Source organism: Oenanthe melanoleuca, chromosome 2 (assembly GCF_029582105.1).
Source record: "Oenanthe melanoleuca isolate GR-GAL-2019-014 chromosome 2, OMel1.0, whole genome shotgun sequence".
Taxonomy (NCBI): Eukaryota; Metazoa; Chordata; class Aves; order Passeriformes; family Muscicapidae; genus Oenanthe; species Oenanthe melanoleuca.
The window spans coordinates 119,706,256-119,731,594 of record NC_079335.1 but is presented as its reverse complement, the minus strand read 5'-3'; positions in this window follow the sequence as shown (position 1 = coordinate 119,731,594).

Genomic DNA, 25,339 nt, shown 5'->3' with positions numbered 1-25,339 from the left:
CTGATCATACATTGGCTAAGCCTTGTAGCTTTTATTTTAATAAACACATAGCTTTAACCTACCACTACATGTACATAAAACATTATAATTCAGACTTGCACACAACACTGTGGACAAACCAGAATCCATTAGAGTTAAGAATGTGGTTCATTTGCAGTAAGAACAGTTCTAATTGGTGTCCTTTTAATTTTTCTGATTGCCTTTTAGTCAGCTTTCTTATAATCAAATTCATGCTTGCCCAAGTTTAAGCTTATTGTGGGCACAATAAAAAAGCATCTTCAGACTCCTGCCTTCAGAGTGAAAAGTCTTCATCAATTTGCAATTTCTTGCTAGAAAGTGTCATAGTCTTGTGTGCAAAATGACTCTGAATTTCTTATCTTTTTTGGTAGCATGAGAAGCAACTTTCCAAAAATGTTTCTGTATTAGTTTGGCTTATTTTCTTAAACTTCTTTGTTTCTCAAGATTTTCAGAGCTTTGCTCATATTCCAAAAGATTAAATTTCTTGAACCTAGAGTTATTATAATTCTTTCCCAACTCTCTAAAAATACATTTTGAACTTTGAAAGTAGTCAAGTAGATCCTCTTGTCCAAAATGTTATTTTACTATGGTTCAAGGGTAAAAACGAAAATCTGTCTCTAAGGCTCCTACCTGTGATGCTTGCAAGATATATATTATTTTCAGAATTAACTTTGTTGCCCACCCCCCATCCCCCTTTGGTCATCAAGGCACATGATGTGACACAGACAGAAGCAAAAGGGTGAGTTGCAGTCTGCTCTAGAACATTCTGATTTTCTCAGCACATGGGAAAATGTTGCAGGGTCATATCCAGACTGAAGTTGGAGGGCAGAGAGTCATAAACAGTCCTTTCCACAAGTGATGTTTTTCAGTAGTTCTCTGAAAGCATCTGAGATCTGTGGGAATACAGGCTTGTTTTGTTTGGGAAGATGTTTACAGAGACTGAAGCTAGAAGAGAATGAGTATCAGACATGCAGTCCAAAAATTTAACTAATTAGTTCCAGAACAGTTAGAAAATAATTCTCTCTCACTCCAAATTGATCTGAGTCTGACCTACACTCTCTCTGTGGCATTGTCTATATGCTTCAGTTTCACAGATTTAACTCATTAACTCAGCTGTGCCTGAGCAGTCCCACAGAGCAGCTCTCAGTAGGAGGAATAACATCAACATAGGCCTGGGCACTTCAAGATCAGGTGAAAAAATTGTTTCAGTCAGTCCACCAGGTTGAAGACTATATTTTACTGAGGCAGAAGTCCTGTAGCTGTTTGCACAGGGATGTGCACTGCTCTTGCCCTTCAGCCATCCTCCTGTAGATCTGCTTAGATTCACTAAGAGTGTCATTCCCAAAACTGAAACGTCAGCTCCTCAACCTCAGGCACTGTGCAATGATATGCTATCATTCATACAAACAAATGAGAGGGGCTTTCCCTCCTGCCTTTTTCTCCTGAATGTAAAGCAGAGGCCTATTTATCATTTCCTATAAGACAGGCAGCTCTTGACTCAGAGCAAAATAATTTTCACTAATAAAGAAAGCAAGCAAGGCTTTTTCTCTAAGTAGAGTGCAGACTTTTTCCTGACTAGTTGAAATTCAGACACAAGCAGAATAATGTTGTCACTGAGTGTTAATATAACTCTTACAAAGACCAGTCCATAAAAAGAGTGCAGAAGGTGCAGAGAAAGCAGAGTCTTCCCATGCTTTGCAGTTTGATGCTAAGATCGTGCAGCATGTGACAGAGTAAACTCATTTCCTGCAGCCTCTGAAGATGCTCAGCAGCTCTGCAGCAGGTCTGTAGCAGGTGTCAACATGTCAAATAAAAAAGTACAAGTATTTGAAACAATTTGTATATTTTACATGTTAATTTAGCCCGGGTGACTTTTATGTTGTCTGTTCCTTCAGACATTCCCACAGCAAACTCTCCCAACCTGTCCTTCAGGTGAATATTCCAAAGGGGGAGATCTAAATTCCCAGTCCTGAATGCTGAATTCCTGCTCTTGTGCTGAGACAGCTCACAGAGTCCCTGATGACAGTGGGAGCTGTACTGGTACATGGACTGAAACTGCTGCTTCATTTCTCCAAGAAAACAGACCAGTAGATCTTTATTCAGGACAATAAAACCTTTGGGTTACTACTGATCTGGGCTGCCTCCAGCCAGCTATAAAAAGACGAAAGATGCTGTCTTGCAGTACTTACCTAGTGAAACCTTCCAGCTCTGGATTGAAATACGATCGGTTTTAATCACTGTATTGTTAGAACTTGTTCACCCTGCCACAATTAATGCAATGAGAATGCATCTGCACAGCAAATTGTTTGATCATTTTTTAATTTTAAAGAATATAAAATTACTGCAGTGCAGATACTCCCTCTTTTTATTGAAGAACTCATTGTTCAAATACAAAGTAAAGCTCTCAATATAAGAAGAAAAAAATAATGGAAAGTATGCTTGTTACAGAAGTTACATTTGAGGCTATGATAGTCTGATTGTAAGTGGTAGGTATGCCTTTTCTTAGTCAGATGGACATAAATCAAATGTAATCACTGTGCAAACAAGGATATTCTAGAGAGGAATAAAGTTCAAGTGATATTGGCCAATTTTATGTTATACATATATATATTTATATATAAGTCTATAAATATATTTATATAGTCGTGGCTGTCATTTTTCTGAAAAACATGAATGGGGGTTATTTTCATTTTATCCCAACACACAGGCAATGTAATGATTCTATGGGATTTCATTTGGAAATATGCTTTAGTTTAATGCTGAGTTCACTTACTTTTTGTTTAAATTCCCTTTTCATTTTTTCACTACGTAGTTATAGATATATATTTGAATTACAGAACAGTTTTTGTTATGGTGGCTTCTATACTCAGAGAAAACAAGTAAAAATAAAGCTCTAAATAAAATAAAACCATATGCAAAGTATGAATGCTTTGAACCTTTGCAACAACAGAGGAAGTGAAATGTGAATTCTTTCCTGTGAAAACAATTGGGAAAAATATGAAATCTGGGAACTGGCTGGGTTCTGCTCCCTGTTTGTTTACCAGATCAAACACATAATTGCACCAGGTTACTCAATGCACTGTTGTGTGTTACCTGTGGGCACCTTCACAGAGAATACTTTCAGGAAGGAAGTAATAAAGAAAAAAAAAAATAAAAATCCACAGTTTACTTATAAAATCATCCTTTTCTTCTGGAAACTAAAGTTTTCCCCACAGTTTTGGTGAAGAGCAGCTGTAGTCACTGGGACTGGACGATCATAGAAGGATCCTGACTGCAGCCTTCAAGAAAACTGGAAATGTTTGGGGAATAATCTGAGGCAGACCAGCCACAGGTGTAGTGCTTGGCCAGAGCCAGGAAAGGCACTGGAGAGGGAGACTGAGAGAAAAACCTGGGTTTGGACAAGGTGCTCACAGGATGGACTGGGACCTGTCAGGATGGGACCAGAGCTGTGGGTCAAAAGAGGAGGGTCAGTTTAGGGGCCAGGTGAAGGGTTGGAGTTGAAACAAAGGAAGATAGACAGGGAAGAAAAGACTCATTTTAGAAAGAGCTGGTATTACTCTGTGTGCCAGGATCCAAACCCTGGATTCACACTGGGGGTCTCAAGCAGAGTTTGAGTGGTGATTGCAGCACAGAGGCACCAAAATGAGCACACAGCTGCTGCAGAAGCCTGCGGACACACGAACACCAGAGATACTTTCCTCTTTCTCCATAGTTCCCTGGGGCCAGGGCTCACATCCCAGCACATCACCAGAGCAGGCTCATTTCTGACAGGGCTGAGCAGCTGGGGGTGCAGGCATTCCTCACCCTAAATCCCTGACAGCCATGGCTGGAGAGGCATTTGCAAGGCTCACTGAAAACACCCGTGAGTGACACATCCCTTTAAACAGTGCCACAGCAGAGGGGCCCCTTGGCAGCATCCCTTGCTCACTGACAGGGCTAAAGCACTTTCCCCAGCTGAAAAAAGCACCTCTGTTTCCCCAGAGTTATCTTCAGGATCTGGGAACCCAGCCTAGACCTACACTTAGCTTTACTAGTCAGGCCAGCAGGAAAATTTTGTTTCCTGGAAAAGCAAGGTTTGCATCCAGTTTGTAGGAATATGTGGGCCCCACTGATGGTAGGAGTAAGTGTGCCTCACCTGGACCAGTGTGTGGCACAGATCTGGAGGAATTGCACATCTACACCACAGTGGATGGTGGGAGGAGGATGCTCTTGTGGAATAGAGGGTGAACCATGGCAGCATGGCCTGCAGGCACTCATCTTCTCTGCAGTCTGCAGGGCTCTGCTGGCCCCCACACAGCCAGTGCAGGTGTCAGGGTGATGGAAATAGATTTTTATAAAAATGGAGACCTTTAGTAAGTCAGAGCATGGTCGGGTTGGCAGGGCAGACCTTGGCAATAAAGGCAAAGGTGTGGCTGTGTGCCCTACCTGCTATTCTGTCCCATGCAAGCCAATTCCTACTGCTATGTATTTTTACAGTAAAAGCACCAAGTAAATCTGACCAGCACTTTGCACAATGCTGATTTATAGCTTCAGTCTTTAAGACTAATTTGCTTTTTTATCTCTTTTATATTGATTTTACTCCCTTCAGTGGCGTGCCATAAATGAGAGCTCCCAAATATTTATTACACATATGTATCTTTGTTGCATGTAAATGCAAGGCCACAAGTAACAGAAGGAAATAAAAGAGGTATAGTGTGAGAACCACTGTGTGTACAATCACCAGGATAGCTGCTTGATTATGTTATAAAGTATGAGCTTCACTTCACTGCATATAAATGCAGTCTGTATTTCACCACGTGTCGTGGTCTTTAAAAACCTGTGTCCTCAGGTTGGTTCCTCTAGCTCTGAATTTCTGTACACAGTCTTGGATCTTCTTTTCATGGCCAGACTCCACTCCCTGTGCTATGTGCCTGTGGATGTGGCCCAGGAATACCTGGAGCCCATGATCTGGGCTGCCTGCTCCAGAGTGCTTGGGGTTGAATAGTGCCATGCACAGCCAGGCAAGCTGCCTGGGAGACATGGCTGTGGTGGGAGGACTGGAAACTGGGCACCACTCAGCCTCTGCTCACTCTGATGAGTATTAGGAGATAGTATTTTTCCACTAGAAAAATATTTCCCTACTTCCTCTCTGTTCACATATTGCACCATGAAAATGGAACCTCTTCTCTCTGACAAGCACTTTAATAGGTTAGTCATTTATTTCCTTGTACTTCTATCAGCCTTTCTGTTCTGCGATAAACAAGAGAAAGAATTTTTTTATCCCTTTTCAAAGCTGTTAATTATGCTCAAGTTACTCTTCCCCTGATAGTGGTATACAGGTGGGAGGTCAAAATGATGAAAAGGATACTGAGATTGACTTAAACAGTAGTTCCCCATTTTATTAGTAAAAGGAAGGAAACACAGAAATCCCTGTGAAACCTTCCTCAAACTGAATTTATGTATCCCACGTTAGGAAGTACCACTGGGAGCATGCTGATGAGAACTGTCCAGTAGCCTCAGGCCACCTTTCAGGTCTCCAGGTAAAGTAGGACTCTGGTACAACCCTGATGGCCCCAGTGTCCCTATGTCAAAAGCTACTCAATAGACTTCTCAATTCCAATTAAATGTTAAGCACCACCTCTATGCTGATGCTATGCCTCATAGGTCTCAGTACATTCAGGGTCCTCAAAAATAACCCAAGCCATAAACACTGAGATCCTTCTCAATATGAAATCTAGTTCTGTTGTTGCTGTTGTGATCCCACAGAATCCACACCCATCACACACCCCTGACATAATTTCCTTTCTAATTCCTTTTCTTTATTCACCTATATCTCCATTTATTGCTTCTGTGTGTGTTTTGGCATCACACATTGCACACAAAAAAAAAAAAGACTGTGGAATTCCACTCCCATTTATTCAATAATTTTCAGAAAGGGAAGTATTTTTATAGGTAGGAAACCTTCCTTAAGGAAAGGTGAAATGAATAAAGATTCAGTTAACAAGTAAGAAATCAAAACCTGTTACAATAATCTATAAAACCCAAAAACTTCTGGGGTGGTGTAATGCATTTTTATTGTATTTACTATGATATAACTCTTTTAATACCATAGGAGTGACTCAAATTAAACTGAGCAGAAAGTCCACCTATGCTTTTCAAGGGTCTTTGAAAAGGTACATAAAAGCCTAACTGTATGAGATGTCTGTAATCCATTGATGAAACAAAAATACAGGGAAAGTATGTGCCTCTGAGAAACACTGTATATGCTCTGCAAGCAGCTTCCAAGCCACAATATCTTAGCAGCTCTCAGTTTCCAAAACAAAAAGCAATAAACTATATAATGCACTGTTACACTGCCAAAATAGTTTCAACCATGGTTTATGGTTAGATAAGCACAAGTACAGCCAAAGTGAATAAGGTTTGGGACTTTTTCTCTGAGTGTATATGCTTTAGAACAACTATATATATTTTTGTCTTATCCAAGAAGAATTATTGGTGTACTCTAGTGCACCATAAATGGGGTTTACAGCCAAAAACTTAATCCATTGTATTGCAACTAAACTATTTCTGTTCTGGCTATTAGGTTTTGATTTGTGGGGTTTTTTCATCTCAAGAAAAAATAATAGAGCTAGGCAGTTTCTCATTTGAGGGATGTCAAAGATTTATTACTTGGTTTGAAAGTCAGTAGAAAGAGAGAGGTGTCAGTTCAATTTGAAACATAATCTGAAGTGAGAGTGTGTTTGTTAACCATTCTGGGGGTTGCCAAGTGTGATCTAAATATGTGTCTAAAATGCTGGTTGTGCCTATTTGTTCTTTCAGTCAGTAACACAGACCAGACCAGATCATAAGGTGCTACTGCTAGCAGATCCTTGTCATCTGGACCACAGCTCCAAGTTAATGCTCTATAATTACTAGTTACAGCTAAAAAAGGTCACTTTTTATGGGAGAGAGTGGGCTGAATAATACCATAAGTTTACATATGACATCCTAGTGAACATAAGCACTAAATTTAATGCAGTAAGCAATGCATTGCACAGCTTGCTCACCTCAAAGGTTTTTATACTAAATACCAGTGGGGAGACTCATCTCACACTCCTGGCTCCAATCACCAAATTTATTCTCCCATGGAAGTAAAAGGAATTTTCCCTCACTTCTTCAGATCCCAATATTTAGCTGAAATGTTGCCTCACCTTGAACTTCCCTAAGCAGTGTTTCTTCTTGGCTACCCAGGATTGAGAGGAACAGCTGGAAGACCAGCTTTGTTCTTCTAGTCTTGTCCATCCACATGCATTGCTAGCAGTCATCATGTTCCAGACCTTTCATCTCCCACTGCCCTGGCCAGCACAGTTTAGGAGAAGGGTGTTTTAGAGCTTTGAATGGCATCACAAACTGGTGTGCAGAAGGCTTTTGCCATAACACTCTAGATAGAAAAGCCAGAGACTGATTTTCTAAAACTTGCTAAAATTGATGTTAAACTCCCTTTTTTTTTAAGTATCTAAGATACAGGATTGCACAGTGCCATGTTTTCAGCTGAAAACAACACTTCAAGGGGAAGCTTGAGGAGTCACAGGGGCATGTCAAATGAAAAAGAAAAACTGATGGCCTTTCTGTTATACACTCCCTCAGATTTAAACTACTATTTTTCTCATTTCCATCTCATCCTGAGGTTTTGTTGAGGTGGTTCTTGGAAGGGAGAAATATCAGTAACATGTTCTAAGAGCTGATATTATTTCACCATCACTGAGGTGGCAGAAGCTGATGTGTTCACCCACTGACCATTACCTTGAGGTTTCATCTTCTTTGCTGTCCTTGTTCTGCTCATATCCATGATTTATGAAGACAGCATGATGTAAAACAAGGAGATTTTCCCTGACACAGGACATTTCTTCACATTGCCATGCCTGGAATTTTTTGTTAATGGGTGGTGGCTGGAGGTCCAGAAAGGCAGTGCTGTAGCACTGCAGGTCATGCACTTCTCGTGTCTTGGGCCAAAACTTAACCAATATTAGCACTACAATCTGTAAGGAGGTAACTCTGTAACAAAACATCTTTTAGCCATAATGTAAATAAGCTTTAGGAGCTTTAGGTGTCTACATTCCACTGCAAACTGGGTCTTTAATTCCCCTAAGTTCTTCAAAAATCCTCGGCAGTGCTCATGCAATGATCAACATCATCGCTGTCCTTCAAAAATTTGCAACTCACTAAGCCACTTAATTCTGGAATTGGCTCTCAGTAATGCAAATGAAGACAGTAGAGAATCTGATCAAATTTAAATCTGGGCTATGTAATGAATTCACAAATTATCTATAATTTTTTTGTCAGAAGACTGTTCCTGGATTTCTTAGAAATGGTATCTAGTTATTAGCAATAAACATTAATTTCCCATAAAAATTATCTGAGTTTAAAAGCCAAAATGTCAGTTTTTAAAAACAAGTGCAATGTGTTTCCAATAAATTTTATGTTATTTAATATTTCTTAATCTCAGTCTTGTATTGCAAGTCCTAGAAATAACTACATGTTTGAAGCTCTTTCTTTGACTATTAAAGCATGGGAAAATTCAAACACACTTATACATTTGTATTTATTTAATCCTTCTGATTTTGCTTTTTTTTTTTTTTTAAAGTATTTATGGGCCCAAAGAAATCAGTATGTATTGAGTGCCCAAATTAAAGTTCTCTAAATTAAGATGTTGTGAATTCCTAATGAAACAAAAAAGGTGTAAATATTGACATTTACCAGCTGGACAAACTGAGACTTAGCCTTCCTTTATTTTACAGTAGAACTTGTAAGCATACACTCACAATGTGGAGCCCAATGCAGGATTACAAAAAGTAATAATTTATGCAGTCTAGCAATCCAGGCAAATCCATAAGTTCCTTTGGAAAACACATGCAAATTGTCCAAAACTAGTTGCCAATTGCACTTGGAATGGAGTTCTGAATTCTGTAGAATGGAAATATTTGTAGGTTTTTGCTCAGTCACAGGGTTTTGTGTGGGGTGTGTGACACCTTGTGCAGTGTATATATATACCATGTGTCAAGTGTTTGATCAATGTGAAAAGGCAAAATTTCTCATATCTTTGACAAACTAGGCATTTGTTAGATTTTGTTATTCTGGAACTGCTGATGTAAGAAATAATATAAATACAAAGGATAGAGAATAGTTGACATAAAGAAATGGGGAAACTTAGAAAAAAAAAATCTCCTCTTTGTACAGACTTCCATATGATGATACTTCAAAGAAAAAGGACAAACCAGTTAGTGATCATGACAGGTTTAATATTGCTTTTTATGGCTTGGAAGAGGGTGATACTGATCTGCTGAAGGGGTTTGACTCCCTGAACATGGAAGAGACTTCCAAATTTCTGTATGACTTTCCACAGATAGCTATGACTCCACATAGACTGCACTGTTTCTATTTGGTAGTGACCACCATACTGTATATAAATAAAAAACAAATAGATATAAAGATCTTGAAAATTATGCAAACAAATATAGACAGAATATTCTTGTTCTTGAGTTTATCCTAGGGCTTCAGATGACAGAAACATTGGAACATTTGTTTCAAAAGAATTAAAATTATCATGAATTCTTCTCAAGCATCAACCTGCACTATGTTTCTATTGGAAGCAGAGCAAAGCCAAGGAGAGGTCCCAGGCACTGCTTATTTATCTACTTGTATATTTTTGGAGGTAAGGATGAGGATGTGAAAGGGATTGTGGAAAAAAAAAAAAGGCAAAGAATGATATACACAAAAGGAGCAAAGGGGTAGCTAACTTGCCATTGAAAGGACAAGAAGATGAGTTTAGAGAAAGACTCCAAAAACACTATGGGAAGAGGAATTCTGAGGTTCCCAAAATTTGTGGGATTTCTTGTTTGAGTTCTGCTTCTTCCCACAGATTGCTAACATTTTTCTGCAATTAGCTGCAATTTGTTCCTCTCCACATTTGATACAGTTTCTGACTCCTGACTCAAGAGTGTCGTTTTAGCCTTTCTGGTGGATCAGGACTGAATTTCTGCTGCATCCCACCTAAATAAGTTAGACTCCAGAAAGCCCACAGGATCTCATGGAGTGCAACTGGGGCGAGGAGATGAACAGATGGGCAGCAGACAAGGAAGAGTTTGTTGCATAGATCAAAGTACTCAGAGTGGCAGCACTAACTCCAAGTTATTGTGACCCTTTGGTATGAAAGAGGGAGGTTTTAACAAGTGTTTGAGGCACCATTTGCAAAGAGTTTAAGTGTGTATTTAACTTACAATGTTGAAGTCACACTGGAATCAGCAAGATTTGAGTGTATCTCTTTGCATATGCAATATGTGTTGTGAATATTCTGAAAACATTGATATTCCTGTCCCTATAGAAAAGCTGGCATAGGAAAAAGTATATCACAACTATACTGAGTAGTGTTATCCTTGAAATTTTCTTTTTAAAAATTTGCTTTTATAGGAAGAGACATCAAATAAGTAATCAAATACAGCTATGAGAACCTGGGATAAAACTTTGTGCAAATGGAAATGAAACATGATTTCTCATAAGTATCTGTACTTTTAAAAAGTGTGTACTGTGTGAAAAGCTCCACATGTCAGTTTTATATTCTTACAAACCTTCATTTCCTAGAGGCAGTCATTGGCTGAAGATCTACAGAAAAGAGGTTTATTTCCATGTTTTCAGAGAAATGTAATTTATAGGAAGTTTCCCTGTGGAAACTTTTGGGCACCATAATGTCTTCAGAGAAGTCTTAAAAATTGGTTTCTGCTTGGTGGCAAATATATCATGAAGGCTCTGTGACCAGCTAACAGTGATCCTGCTGCTGCTGGAGAGGAACAGGTGGACAGCACACAGCTGATTTGATGAGTTTAAATAAACATGTTGCAGACAGGCATTCCTCTGCAAAAGAAGCATAGTCCAGCAGTACCAGATAGGCCTGAAGTGATGTGGGCATTCTTCAAGCCAAACTTCAGAAGTCCCTACTTCACATCTGCACTACTGACACATCTCCCACCTCCCCATTTTCTGCCCATTCCCCATCCCAAGCCCCCTTCCTCAAACCATTTCAGTCATACACCATCTCTAAACTGGTTGCTCTTTCTATACCTGTGACAGTCTTAACTATTTCTGTTCAATCACAGTCTTCAAGCTCCTCTTGAAATGCAAAACAGTGCAAATACAGACCCAAAGGCTGTTTCTGTGGGCAGGCTATGAGAGAAGAACTTACTAGGAAGAGGATGGAATGAGACAGACTAAATAATCCTGGACCTCTCAAGCACATGAGACCTATGCAGCCATTTAAACTGCTTGAGCTTTAGCCCTGCTTTGTGTCAGCATTTCCGTTTTCTCAGATAAAGATGTTTGCTTTATGTTGTATCTTCCATATTCTCTCAGTTTTGAGCATTTCACAATTAACTCCATCCATGACAAATAAACCCTGGCAGAATTCAGTGCATGGGAGACAGATGTAAATGAGCAGCACTGCTTTGACCAGCTGTATCTGGCTGAACCTCAGCAGCAAGCTGCCTTTCAGACTCTGCCATTAAAAGACAAAACCCTCACATCTTGTGAGCTGGTGTGTGTGTCTGTGTGTGCTGCAGAGGCCTGAGCTGGAATAGAGATCATGCTAAATGGGGAGAAGAGACCCTGTGGTGGAGCAGCTGCTGCAACTCAGCACAGCTTCATTTAGATCTTCCCCCCTCCCACAGCAAATGCTAAATCTACCCTGCTAAGGAGGAGGTCAAACCATGAAGATGTTCTGCACAGAAGATTATAAAGCCCTGTGATGAGCCTGGAATGAAATTATATATAACCTGTGAAATTAATGTGCTTTTCTTACCCTGCTCTGGGTGGTTTCATGAAAGAGATTTTGCCTCTTAAAGCAGTAAGTGTAATCTCTCATGGATAGATCCCAAAATATCCACTAAATGTGTGACAAATTTAGATGACTGTAAAACAGGAATGTACTGGCCCTGTCTGGGGTTTTTTTTGTGTTTTTGGGGCAAGGGGAGCGTGTGTGTGCATGTGAGTGTGTGTGTAGGAAAAGGAGGGCCCAGCCAGTCGATCAGATTTCATTAGGTTTCTAACTGCCAGCTTTAGGCTAGTGGTTTTGGAATATTACTTGGGATCGTTTCAAGTATTTTCAGCTTTGAAAAGCAAGTTGTTGTAGTTTCTAATTAAAAGAGAGGAAAAAAAGGCCCCTTTGTCAGTTAATAAATAATGCTCATTGACACTTCAGTTCAAAAAAACAGGAAACTCTGGAGCTTTCCTTTCTCCCATCTCAGCTAAGGGCTCTTGGCAAGAGACAGTGTCCCCAGCAGAGGACCACCTGCAGCTCAGGAGCAGCCAAGATCTCAAGCTGAGATAGAGATTTCTTTGCACAACCATGATGTCCATTTCCACTCTAGGCCATCTTGAGACCAGATGCATCCAGATATAGAAGGGGAGGGTGCCAGATTTACAGTATAAAACACCTTCTTTTAGCATTACTCAGTCTATGGGATCCCTGGCTGCTTATTTTATCCCTCATAATATTAGAAAAGAATATGGATCCTGCCAAGTTTAGTAGTTTTATATAAAGCAGTGACAAATAACCTTAAATGGTAAGTTCTCTAGGAGCTCTCTTATGTCTGCAAAGTTCCATGAACACTCCTGCTGAAATATGCATATATTTATATATGCATATAACATCATCTCAAGGATAGGGAAAAGGTATACTTAGCTTTTCTTTGTGCCTCATTCATGTCACTTATTTCATCTTGTTGTGACAATTCTTATCCTTACCTAATAACATCAATATTATTTCATGCAGTTGTTTTAGTAGATTCAGAAATTTTGGGGAACACTTTGATGTTCTCCAGATGCATGGAGTTTGAGATCATACCCACTTAGTGCTCAACTGAAGCTACAGATAAGACTCATCCTGGGGTTAGTCAAGAGAATAGCAAGTTGATAGGACTTTAGTATCTGTTATGCTTGTGATACACATTGTCCTAGAAATCATTATATGTAAATTACTGGAAGTTTTATGTATAGAGATCTTCAGACACTATAGCTGAAATTAAAACCTAGCTCTAAAGTTAATCATGGCTAGAGAACACCACTCTCATTGTATTTCTGTGGCTCATGTGAGTGTAAGGACAGCTAAGAACACTGAGAGCAAGAACAGCTAAGCTGAACCTTGTACTTCAATATGAGAAAGGTGGGTTGGTAAGAATTCCTCTGGTCTCTCAGAAACTTTTGTTCTTGATTCTGTTTCTGTGATAATGATCCAAAAAATTTTGGAAGGGTCCCTTCATAGAAGTTTTACATGACATCAGCTTTCCCTGTGACCAGCTCAAAAACTATTCTAAGAGTTTTATATAACTACTCTAAGAGGTGTATATGGAAACAATAAAGACCTACTGTTTTTATGGAAGTGTAATGCCATCCAAAAAAAGCCACCATCTATGGAAACTTTCATTAAAAACATAACTCTGAAAGACTCACTATTAGTAGCTCCACAAAAAGAACTCTTGTTTTCTAATGTAAGTGATAGTCCTGTAATGTCAGGTTTATCAGAGAAAAAAAAAATAAAGCTATTTGTATCAGAGAGAAGTCTGCATGTGAAGATAATGAAAGACAGATGTTATCTAAGATAACAATGGCATGCTGAGCTTAGGATTTTATGCAATGGAGGCTCAAGAATAGGTGTTTTATGCATGATATGCCATTGAAAGTTATATATTTTTCATTCAGCATTATCCCTGCACTTTACAGGGAATACAGAACTCCGTGTGCAAGATCAAGCTTTCTATCAGCTGCTGACAATGTGATAAACTGTCCTCACTCTATTCTTCTGTGTCTGAACATCTTTCAGTTCCCTGTGCCCAAACCTCTGCCAGTCCCAGAGCATTTACACCTGTGTGAAGAAATAGTGATGTAATTTAGTCCCAGCTCTAAAGGATTACAAATGTTGTAGAAGAGGTTCTGACAACTCCTAGGACAGCAGAAAAGTGATTTTACATGAGTTTGATCCCTCATGCATCCCCGTGTGTGTCCACTATGTTTAAACTAGTCATTTGTATCTTAAACACAATGAAAATTAAGCTGAATTTATCAGACATATATGTATATGTACAAAAATATGATTGCTGAATGATTTTTTTTTCTCAGGTGACTCAGAAAAATTGTGGAATAATCTATAAATAATCAAATACACTTTGAGAAATATTTTTAATTAATGAGTTAATTCGACAAAGGGGCAACAACGTAAATGGTAAAGTTCTATCATTAATAACAATTTGACTATAAAATAAAAATAAATAGTCAGCTTTCAATATGTAAAGTGGTTATTAATGACTATTTTTAATAAATTGTAAGAAAGCACTAGAGTGTACAAAAAATAATTGTCCCAGTATAATTTAGATCAGAATTAAGCTGTCCAGCTGAGAATCAAAGATTGCTTACATTCATTTTAGATTGCTAACTTGCTTTTTAAAAAATGTTTTAAATAATTTTATTGAAGCAAATGTTTTTGTTTTAGTTTGATTGAATAAATAGAATGTCCATTGTGCTTTTAATAGAAGAGTTATTTAAGGTCTCAGAAACCATTGTCTTTTGTTTTTTTCAGTGGCCAGCCCTGTTAAAAACATATCATCCGCTGATATTATTTTTTACTTTTTTTTTATACTGGTGGGAACCCTGTGAAAGGGTTTTTAAAACATTTAACAGGGCTTTAGATAGCTAAGTTACAGAGTATGGCTATCATATAATCCTTCAGTGCTTACATGATATGTACAGGATGTTTGATTGGTAATACTTTGTACCTACTGTAATTGCTTGTTCCTGCAGATTGCAGAGTAATCCAAGACTTTTATAGCCACTCTACATTAACATAGAACAGGAGAGGTTGCAATGTGTACATTCCTTCTCTGATAATGCAGGCATAACAAAAAAATTTAGTAGGTGTGCCATGGACCTGTTTATTTCCCACAATACAGGCTGGTTGTTTCAAAGCAGAGACATCAGACATGCTGGTGTGGAAAGCAGCCCTGGAGTAGCGAGTACAGCAAGTTCAGACAGGTACAGATAATAGCAAAATATTTTTTTCTGCATTTCAGGTGCAACAGCTGAAAGCTGAATGTTGACACAACCCAGTTCTTTTCAAGTCTGTTACAGAATAGGGTTCAAATATATTTTGGCCTGAACAAGGTATTATCAGTTTTAATAGTCTGGGGAAGCAGGGGTGGAGTGTATAATTTATCTGCATTTTCTTTAACATATGTTCATTTATGAGTTCATTTGTTTAATCTGTGTGTGGTATTTTATCAAAAACTAATCTTTTTTTCATAAATAATTTCTCTTCATTCTTATTACATAAGTAAAGTTCTTGCATTTGCCTGTGGAAGAGAAACAGGGCTTATTTGACAAGAATGAATCATTGTTAGCTTTGCTCACTGATGTACATTTATCAGCTTTAAAAGTTCCAAGTCAGATTCCCAGAAAGATTAGGTGTAACCTGCTATTGATTCTTAATTTATTAATTAGAAAATGTTAGTTTGATGTATCCCTTGGCAATAGCCTTCCTTGTGATGTATTTACAGACCATAAAGCAAACATAAACCAGGAAGCAAAATAATGAAAGCCTGTCCAATATAAGCATGGATGAAATCCCACCAGCAACTCAGCTGCAAAAAATAATTCACTTAATTGCATGCTTACAATTTACTCCATCCCAAAACATTTTTATGCTTTGAAGGATGAATAACAATTGTATTCAAAGAAAGACACTTCCTCACCCATATTCTCAATATGCACACAGAACAAAACATTCATGGACACAGGAGATGGCTGGGCTTGCAGATGTGCCATGAACAACACACTACCTTTGCCATCCCTTATTTTGCCAGTAACCACCATAAAAGATGCAAAACACACTGTCATAAATGGTGGGTCAGCAAATTGTTTTAAGAAGAACTTAATTGCAGTGGTTCAGGTGCTGTCTTTCTGTTGTACTGTGGTGGGGAACTTCCCTGGGGCAAGATGCATGAGACACATTCCTCTCACTCTTCAAACAAAGGGAATGAGAAACAGCAAATGAAACAGGGACATAATATCCTGACAGAGTTTACCTGGGCCGAGTTGAAGTTTTAATATGAAAAATTATTTAGGAGATCACAGCTTGTTATGGGAATGTGAAAGGACGGGAATGGGAGAGGAAACTGAGTAACAGTTCTGAGGAATCCCAAAAATTTTCACTAGATTTATCAAGTGCAGGAAATTCTGGAAGTCTCACTCCATTTTTTGAAATCCAGCCTTCTAGAATGAGAATATTGCAAGGGTACCAATCTGATACTGGTTAACCATAACTTTGCTAACAATTACCTCATACCTCAAATCTTTGCCAGGGGTTTCTATTTGCACAGGAAAAGGCTGGCAGTACCCACAGCCTTTGCTTCAGGCAAAGCCTCTCAGGTTGTTCTCCATGTTTTGCATCTTTCTAAATGCATCCCTTTTATAAGGTTCCCTGGTTTCATTCTTTCCATATGTTTTCTCCTTGGCTTTTTCCCAATTGCCTGAAGTTTCAGGGCTGGGTTTTGCCCCAGGTATTGTGGCAAAGAGAGGTGGGCTGTGCCCACCCCCTGGCCTGGAGCCCACTGGAACTTTCCCAGTGTCTCCAGGCTCTCCATCCCACCAAGGAGGCAATGCCACCCTTGCTGTCCCCAAAACCTTCAAAGGGCCCCTAGAGCCATCACCCTCCCTCCTGTTTGGCCTGAGCACATACAGAAATGGAAATGGATCCCAGTTCCACAAATGGGCAATTTTGGAACAGAAATGGAAATGGATCCCAGTTTCACAGATGGGCAATTCTCAACAGCCAAATTAGTGCGAGGCAACTGATAGAGTGCATTTAAATATCTGAAGCCAGGAGACTCAGAAAAAACACCCAGATATATCTGAGGTAACTTAAGTTGGCCAGCAGGGGATTCCCAGGCAAGAGCAGGGCTCTGCTCTTTTTAAAAGGTAGTTCTTCTTCAGATTTTTGAATAAGAAGGCAGAGGATTCTGTTAACATATACTTCACAGATACAAATCAGTTCCAGAAGTAAAAAAAGTGTTAAAGGTGCTAAAAAAAGCCCAAAGAGGAAGTCTGTTATCCCAGCTGAATTCAAAGAAGTGAATCTTGAAATTCAAGTCCCCATAAATTTGATTTAGAGCAAGGCTTTGATATAAAATTGCTTTCCTCCCAAGTGAGCTGCCTTCCACTTAGAATATGCTGAGCAAAGTCTGTGTTTGTTGAAGGTGACCCACTTGACACACATATTAGTAGCTGTATGAGCAGAGATTGTGATCTAAATATAGTAATTTTCACACTCTATCTAAGCTCAATGAATAAATAAGTATTTTTGCACAGTAGGACAAGAGAGAGTGAGAGGATATCAGAACTGAACATCTCTAGCTTTGCTCTGCAGTGGTTAGATGACCTAGGTGTAAATCCTATACACAGATCAGATAGAGGTAGAATCTCCAGTTGGATATCCCACCCTGCCTAAGCCCTCCCAAAATTGATTTTTCAGTGGTGAATGACAGAAGACATGGACTTGAATCAGAGTGCTTTGTTGGAAAAGAATCACCTACAGTCCTAAAAGCAGCTGAGATGGAAGGCAAACCAAGATATTTCTGTAACATGCTAGAGCTTAGTCAGGAGTTGCATACTAATTTTATGATGTCAGGATTTAGACAGAAATATGCAAGAACTTAGGCTCTGGAAATTTTAAGTATCAGAGGCAAGTCAGGGAGGAGTATGAGGTGAATGGACAGAAAGGTAAGTTTAATCAATGTTTCCAACTTTCCCAACTTGAATATGTAGAAAATGGGCTTAGATTCATGTTCTCTAGTGAGAAATTAACCCTCAAACAAACAAAAAAAAAACCCAAACAAATATGGAAAAGACTCTCATGAGTTTCAATGAACAGAAAAATTTTCAACAGGTTTATAGAAAGGCTAGATCTCCTCATTTGAATTCTTTGGCTGCTTTATAGTAAAACTATAAACACTCAGCCTATCTTGAAAAACCACAATATCTAAAGCTAGATAATTCAGAAGTTAGGAAATAGACTTAAGGGCTATCTTTGTGAGAAAAATCCAGCTTTTTTGTGCATATGCTTCAAGATAGGACCCCAAACTAGTCTTACCCTGTCCTATGCTCAGGATGGATGGTAAGTAGGTTTATGAAAATTAGTTTCTTCTATGTGTTAAATGTGTGGTCCACAGTGTTTTTATTCTAAACTGTTTAAATGTTAGTCAAGACAGAATTTATTTTTCCCTTTTTTTTCTGTTTGGACCACAGGGCCCATGTGGGATACTTCTGTATGTTTCCCAGCTCAGAGGAAGCAGGAGCACACAGACAGCTCTGTGCCCCTGAGTCTCAACTGACAGGATACTGAAGGATCTGGATGTCAGCAGAGCTGTTTCACTGCCATCCTGTACACTTGACAAGTCATCAGGTCTTGGAAGCAATTAAACTAGTTAGTTAAAATCCCTATTGCCATATACACTCTGTGGGGATGTGCGTGTTTTAAATTATTCTCTTCCATGATTCATTTGGCATCCTTAATAACATCACAGCTCAGTAATTTTCTAGCTTGCTTGTTTTTCAGAACAAAACTCTGAGACACAGTAGCCCCATGCAGCTCTACAGGCTGGGGGCAGAGTGGCTGGAAAATGATTTAGTGGAGAAGGACCTGGGGATGCTGGTGGAGAGAAGCTGAACATGAGCTGAGTGCACCCAGGTGGCCAAGATGGCCAAACTCATCCTGACTTGTACCAGGAATGGCAATGGTAAATGGACAGAGAATGCAAAACTGAGCCAGAGTGTGAGACTGCAACAACTGTGTGTTACAACAGTTTTGGGAAGCTGGTCATAATCTGTAATTTTCCCCACAGTAATTCAAATTATTTTTCTAAGTGATTTCAGTGAACTTTTTGTGGCAACACTCATGTTGCTATGGCAAGGCTTATATTAATATTAAAAGTTGATCTCAGACCACATGCCTCCACTGAGACATACAAATGCTTTAAGGTGGGAAATCTGCCAAGATATTCTTTCTACACAGTTAAGAAAAGGAATGTATGGTTAATCATTGTTTTACACAGAAGCAAGCAAGGAGTGATACATTTGTACCTTTTGTATGCACCATTCCTCACATCAGAAAGTAAGGCTCAAAACTTCACCGAGTTGTTTGCAAATATTACAAAAATATTTGAATATATAAAAAGGTTGACAGGAATTTTTCATAATCATGGTTTCTATGTTTATTCTTAAAAGAGAAATTATAAACAAGCTCAAAAAGATATATTTTCAATATCTGTTATAACTGAGAAATTTCATTGACTTCACTGGGCTTGCAGAACTTTTGGAAATGTGTCAACAAGCCTATGAAAGAAGAAGATTTAAAAAAAAATCATGTCATTTTTATAATAGATTATAGAAGGATTTTTGCTATATTTCAGGATCAAATTCTGCTTTTTTAACTCTTTCTGTCTTCCCACATGTAAGAAGAAACATTTTTCAGCATTACAGTTCTTAATCTGAACATTTTCTACACTCAAATTTCTTTCATTATGAATATCAGTCAGTACATGTGATTTTATTCATCTAGGGACACACATCATATAAGATCCATAAGCAATTAATGGTTAAAAAGATACCTGTTTCAGTTAATTGTTTTTGAGGGCCTCAAAACCTGATTTTGAGTTTGGTCTGTAGACATATCTCTGGGTGCTGCTCAGACCAGTGGTGTGGCAAACACTTATGTATTTACTGTGGCACAGTGCCCACCCTTTATTCTGTCTGCTTCCTCCTCTTTGCAGCCCATGAGGTCTTCAGTTATTTTTCAAAATTGCAGTCCTCAAATGATACCAGAATTCCAGACTATAGCTGAGACATTCATGTCTCCAGCATACCCTCTTATTTTATGAGAAATGTCAGTCTCTACCTAATGAGCCCAAATAAGCTATAATTAGCAGAAAGCCTCTTTATATCCCTAATAACAGAATGGTCAATTGTAAATCAGTGGATGAGGTCATTATTTTCAATCAGACTCTTCCATCAAACACCAAGATTTCATAGCTAAGAAAGCAGAGACTTCTTACAAACCACTAATCCTCATTCACTTCATAAGTAGCTTAGCAGAGTTCACATGAACATATGAATCACTCTGTTTATCTTTTTTTCATTAATTTATTTTATAACTGTTCCAAAGAAAACTCTTTTATAACAACAGTTTATAGTGTAATAAACTTCCCAGTGTATATTCACGCTGCTATTGTTGCAGAATTAAGATTTCTGTTTTTTCCCGTTTGTTCTTATTCTTTTTAAGGAAGTGAATATTTGGATTGTGAATATTTCAGTCCCATTAGCAATAAAGTTCAGAATCACTTTGGCTAATTCAATGAACAATCCAGCAACTTTATGAACCAGAAGTTTCTGCAGACATATGTTTGGGTGGTGACAGATATGCAGATAAAGGGAACTAACCTATTTGGTGTTTAGGTAATAAACATGGAGAGATTATTTTTTTCTTAACTCTTCTTAACACTATTGGGTGAGAATGATTTTCTTCAAGAGTTCACTCAAAATGTCACATAGCACACTGAGGATTGAAACTCTTTTTAAAAGCCATAGCAGAAGCAGCAGAGCTTCTGATTAGTGTGATCCAGCTGTGGTTTATGGAGAGCAAATATGTCTGTCATAATACTACTTTTCCCACACTTACCCCATCCTTGAGATTTCACATAGAAAGACTTACTGGCATCATCTGCTGCATTGATTTCTGTCATACCTTGATAGGAATTGAAGAAAAATCACAAAAACAAAGGTTTGAAAGTTAGTGAGAGACAATGAAAGGGAATGGAGCATGAAATCTACTGGAGGTTTTCTGCCTAGAGAGTGTGTGTCTGCACACAAAATACCCCAGTAATAGCATTAACATCAGAGTTTAAGCCACTTCTGAAATTTGTAAATAAACAATTACTTTCGGTTACCTACAGATTGTGAAGACTATAAGTACTTTTTATAGCTTACAAGGAGATTCTGAGCGAGATAATTGCTTGTAATATATGTGTGGGGTGCAGTTTCACAGCAGGATTTTGCATTGATGGTTAATAATAGTGTTACTCAAAAAATTCATTAAAATTACTTTTGCTGGCTGGCAAACTCTATTGTAATTAAATGAATTTCATTGTACTTTTCTATTGCTGTAATGGTGAAGGAAGCAAATGTACATATTATTTGTTTTAAATAAGAACAACAATAAAAGTAATATGCAGCAGCTCTTTAAACTTTCACTTAAGAACTATTTTTAAATTATATCCACAACATCTGTTACAGATATTAAAATATCTGGGACTGTCTTCCAGATGTGAAATAATGTTTATCAAAGGATGGAGCAGAAAGCAGTTATCACTGAAATAGGTCACGAGGGAGGTCTCTGGATTACACAGTTCTACCAGAGCTTCACAATAGGCAACTGGTTATGAAACAAACACGTGGTCATAGTCAATATAACTTTATTTGCCTTATGAATAGGGCACTTAACAGGACACATCACTAACTGAGACAAGCTGGGATTCAGAGAAGTACACTGTAAATAACAGGCAGCCTTATCCATACAGTTTGTGTTGTGAGTATATTTAACTTAAAGAGTATCTGTCATGTTAAGACAGATTAATTGTTGTGCTCAGGCACAGCTCCATCTTGAGTTACACCTTCCCTGAAGGAGTTTGGAGAGATTAAAATGCTTCCCAAGATTCTGGAGCTTGTGGTGTGAACTTGGAGTGTGCACCAGCTGCAAGCCTGTTCTTTGTCCCCCTCAGTGGGCTGGTCCCTTCTCAGTGACACTATCAACACCTTCTGTGAGCAGAAACCACTAGACCCCAAGACTGAACACAGCTCCTACTTTATAGCCATGCTAGCTAATGTCACCCTTTCTACAAAGGCTTTCTTTTATAATTTGGACTTCTAGCCCTGTCTTTAAACTGCCTGTGTATCCTGTCCTCTAGAATTGGCTGTTATCCTTTATTTCCTGATTTACTGATGGGTGTTTCTTCTGTGCTGTTTTTGTGAACTTTCAAGGCATACAGTATATGTAGTTTTCTCATACTGTGTGTGCAGACATTTATTTTACTACCATTATGACAGATAAATGGATGTCAGAATTTTAAGAGGCCCACTGCATCAGAGACATTTTGGTAACTTGATATCATCCCCATTTGATCTTTTCCTGTTCAGAAGATAGAGCAGACTTGGGGCATCAACTGACCCATTAAGCTCACAAGCTTTTCATAATGTTTTGGTGGTCCCAAAAGACATGTGAAGCTGTAAAAATGTCATGGTTTCAATGCAACCTTTGCTGATCTTGAAATTGAATGTGAAAGCTAGATGAAAATATCAGGAGAGATGAGGTGAAGGCTTCCTTCACCAAAGTTGAAGAAAGAGCTTGTGGCATCCTGAGAGGGAACTTCTGACCATGCACTGCTTAGCAGTGTGCCACAATAATGAAAAATGGTAGAATGTTGCATTCCAATCAAAACCACTTTGATCTTTGCTTGCAACCAGAGATATTCTGTATCCAGATACATAAAATTGAGGTTGTACTAGAATTCCTGTTATACTCATCCAAAATTTCTCAGTCTGCATTGCAAACATCTAAATGCAAGAATCAGCCTCCTGGGATTGCTCACTGTTTGACAGCTTCACATAAATTGAATATTCAAATGCGTCTTCTTTGCAGTAAGGTAGATAATGGAATATCCAAGTGATATAAATCAAAAAGATGAGAGAAAAATAGTTATAAACTGTCTATCTGATGGATTAATAGATAATGTGCTCATTTTTACTGTTTGGGGTTTCAAGCTTTACTGCTTCCACCTGTGCTGCCAGGGCTTTTGATTTGAATGAATTTCATTACAACATGGTATCTTTAGTCCTGCTTCTCATGGTACTTCAGTAAATCCACTCCATGATTTGGCAGAGCAGGATGATTAGGTATTGTTTAGGTATTGAAGCAGCAAGTAGAGCTGGTTTTGATGTCTGAACAAGTCTGCTTTGGCAGAAGGCCAGAAAAAAAAGGGAAGGAAGCAAGCTCATGACCTCCAGGCAATTGCTGGCAGGTCTTTGGGGAGGCTGCTGGATCATGACAGCAAAAAGTCATCACTGTAGATTGTGGCATCTTGACTCTGAGAAAAAATTGTATTTTCCACTTATTAATTTTTTTTTACGCAACGAGAACACAGTTATACTTCTAAATAGACCTATAAAATAATTCTTGTTACATAAAGCAGATATCATCTATATGCCAATACTTCCCATGCAGTGATCCTATGATCTGAACAGAAGTACAGGGCATTGCTTCAAATCAAAATGTATGCTGCTTTTTCTTATACAGCTGCTGACCTTTTAAAGATGACTGCTGGACTGTGGAAATACACTCTTACAGAACAGAATCTGTGTGCCTTTGCATATAATTAGATAAGCCAAACTTTTATTTGCCCAAGGAGAAAAAAAAAATTCCCAAAATGCCCTCCCTCCCTGTTCAAATGAGTCATATGATTTCTAGCAACATCCTGGTTTTATTCAATGTTCCATCTGTGTTGACTGAGGCATCAAGAGGTCAAGTGACTTCAAGGGTGGCTTTCCCATAAAGGCAGATCCAGCAGCTGTCTAATGGAGAAAACATAAAAGCAGTATAATATTGGTTGACACTGGAGAATTTAAATAATTGTGGGCTGGGAGGGGATGGCATTTTCCCATTTCCCTGGAGCAGCTAAGGCTTTACAGAAGCTGCTAGTGAGATGACTACAAGCAGTGGGCTTTTCACTGAGCTGGCAGCAGGGGTTTTGCATTCCCTAGCACTGATCTATGATCTCTAGGCAATGCAGTTATGTCCATTAACATTTACCTGGACTTGACCTACCCTCCTGATGACAAAATACCTTTAGAATCAATTAAAAGAATATGATAAGCTCATCTCTCTCTATAAAGTGTTTAATTCACACATAAAATGTGAAAAATCACGAGACTGTGTTACAAACTTTTATTTAGACTTATTTTCTCTTTCATTCTTAAGAGTAGTAGGAATAAGTAGCAGTTAAGAGTGGGCAGAAAATGTGAGCTATTTGCCAACACCCACTCCATGGGCACAGTGTGGGGTAAAACATAATCACTTGAGTCTGAACAAGGGCATAATCTCTGTGTAAGTGGTAACCTACAGAAGGTGTTGAATCAGTCTTAAGTGCTTAAGTCCTGGTTGGAGAGCCCAGGCTCCTGGTGGGTACAGAGAGACACTGTCAGTGCTACTCACACAGAAACTGCCCTTCTGCCTTGCCAAATGGATTGCTATGGAAACAACTTCCAGAGTAGTGCAGTGCTTTCATCAACACCACTGAGCTAGTTACCACCTGAGAGCTGGGAAAAACAGTTTTCTCATGTATCTTGGTCTGATTATGCTTTTTTATTAAGTCTACCAGCTGTGGGACACATTCTGTAGTGCAGCCAAGATGCAGCTGGGAAGCCCAGCAAATCCTGGGTAGGGACATGCTCTTGGAGAAAAGGTATCCCAAATGTCCCCTGCAATAAACCTGGCCTTGTCAGCCAAAATGTCTGATGCTATCCTGAGTTATGCAACCAGTGTGAACAAAGTAGGGAAGGATTAGATCAACTGTTCATATCTCTCACACAGGGGCTGGTACTGTCATGCAGGCTGTCCTCTTCCTTCCCTTGCAGATGAGACTCACACCAGAGCTCAGCACAGCTCCCTCTGCTCCCTGGCTGAACCAGCTGCACTTCTGTCAACTCTGCAAAAACAAAACTTCATAATCTGTTTCAATTTCAATGGATTTCTAGAGGGACCAGGGTGAGATTTTTCTTCTTTTGTTTTTCTTTTTATTTTGGCCTTCAGTGCACTCCATGCTCAGGCCTCTGTCCAGCACCAATATCCGAGGCAGCAGCATGAGGCAAGCAAGAACTCAGATACTGATGAAAGAAATTTCCCCTTGAAAAACAAAGACAATGATGAAAATTTATTCAATGGCAACAATACTTAGAAATTCCCATTAATTCCTGCAATTAATGACAATATACATAGGCATCAGTCCAAGACTAATACTTTTGTTCTGCACAGTTTCACTTTTAAGGGTCAAGAAGGAAAAAAGTATTAAGCAGGACAAAGTGGATCTTTGAAGCAATGCATGAGAAAGAAACTACATTATATTCCTTGGCTTTTCTAACACTTGTTCTCTGGCTGTCCTGTTCTGAGCCCATTTAAATAATTAAGATAAAGAACAACTTTCTGACAAAAAAAAAATAAACACAA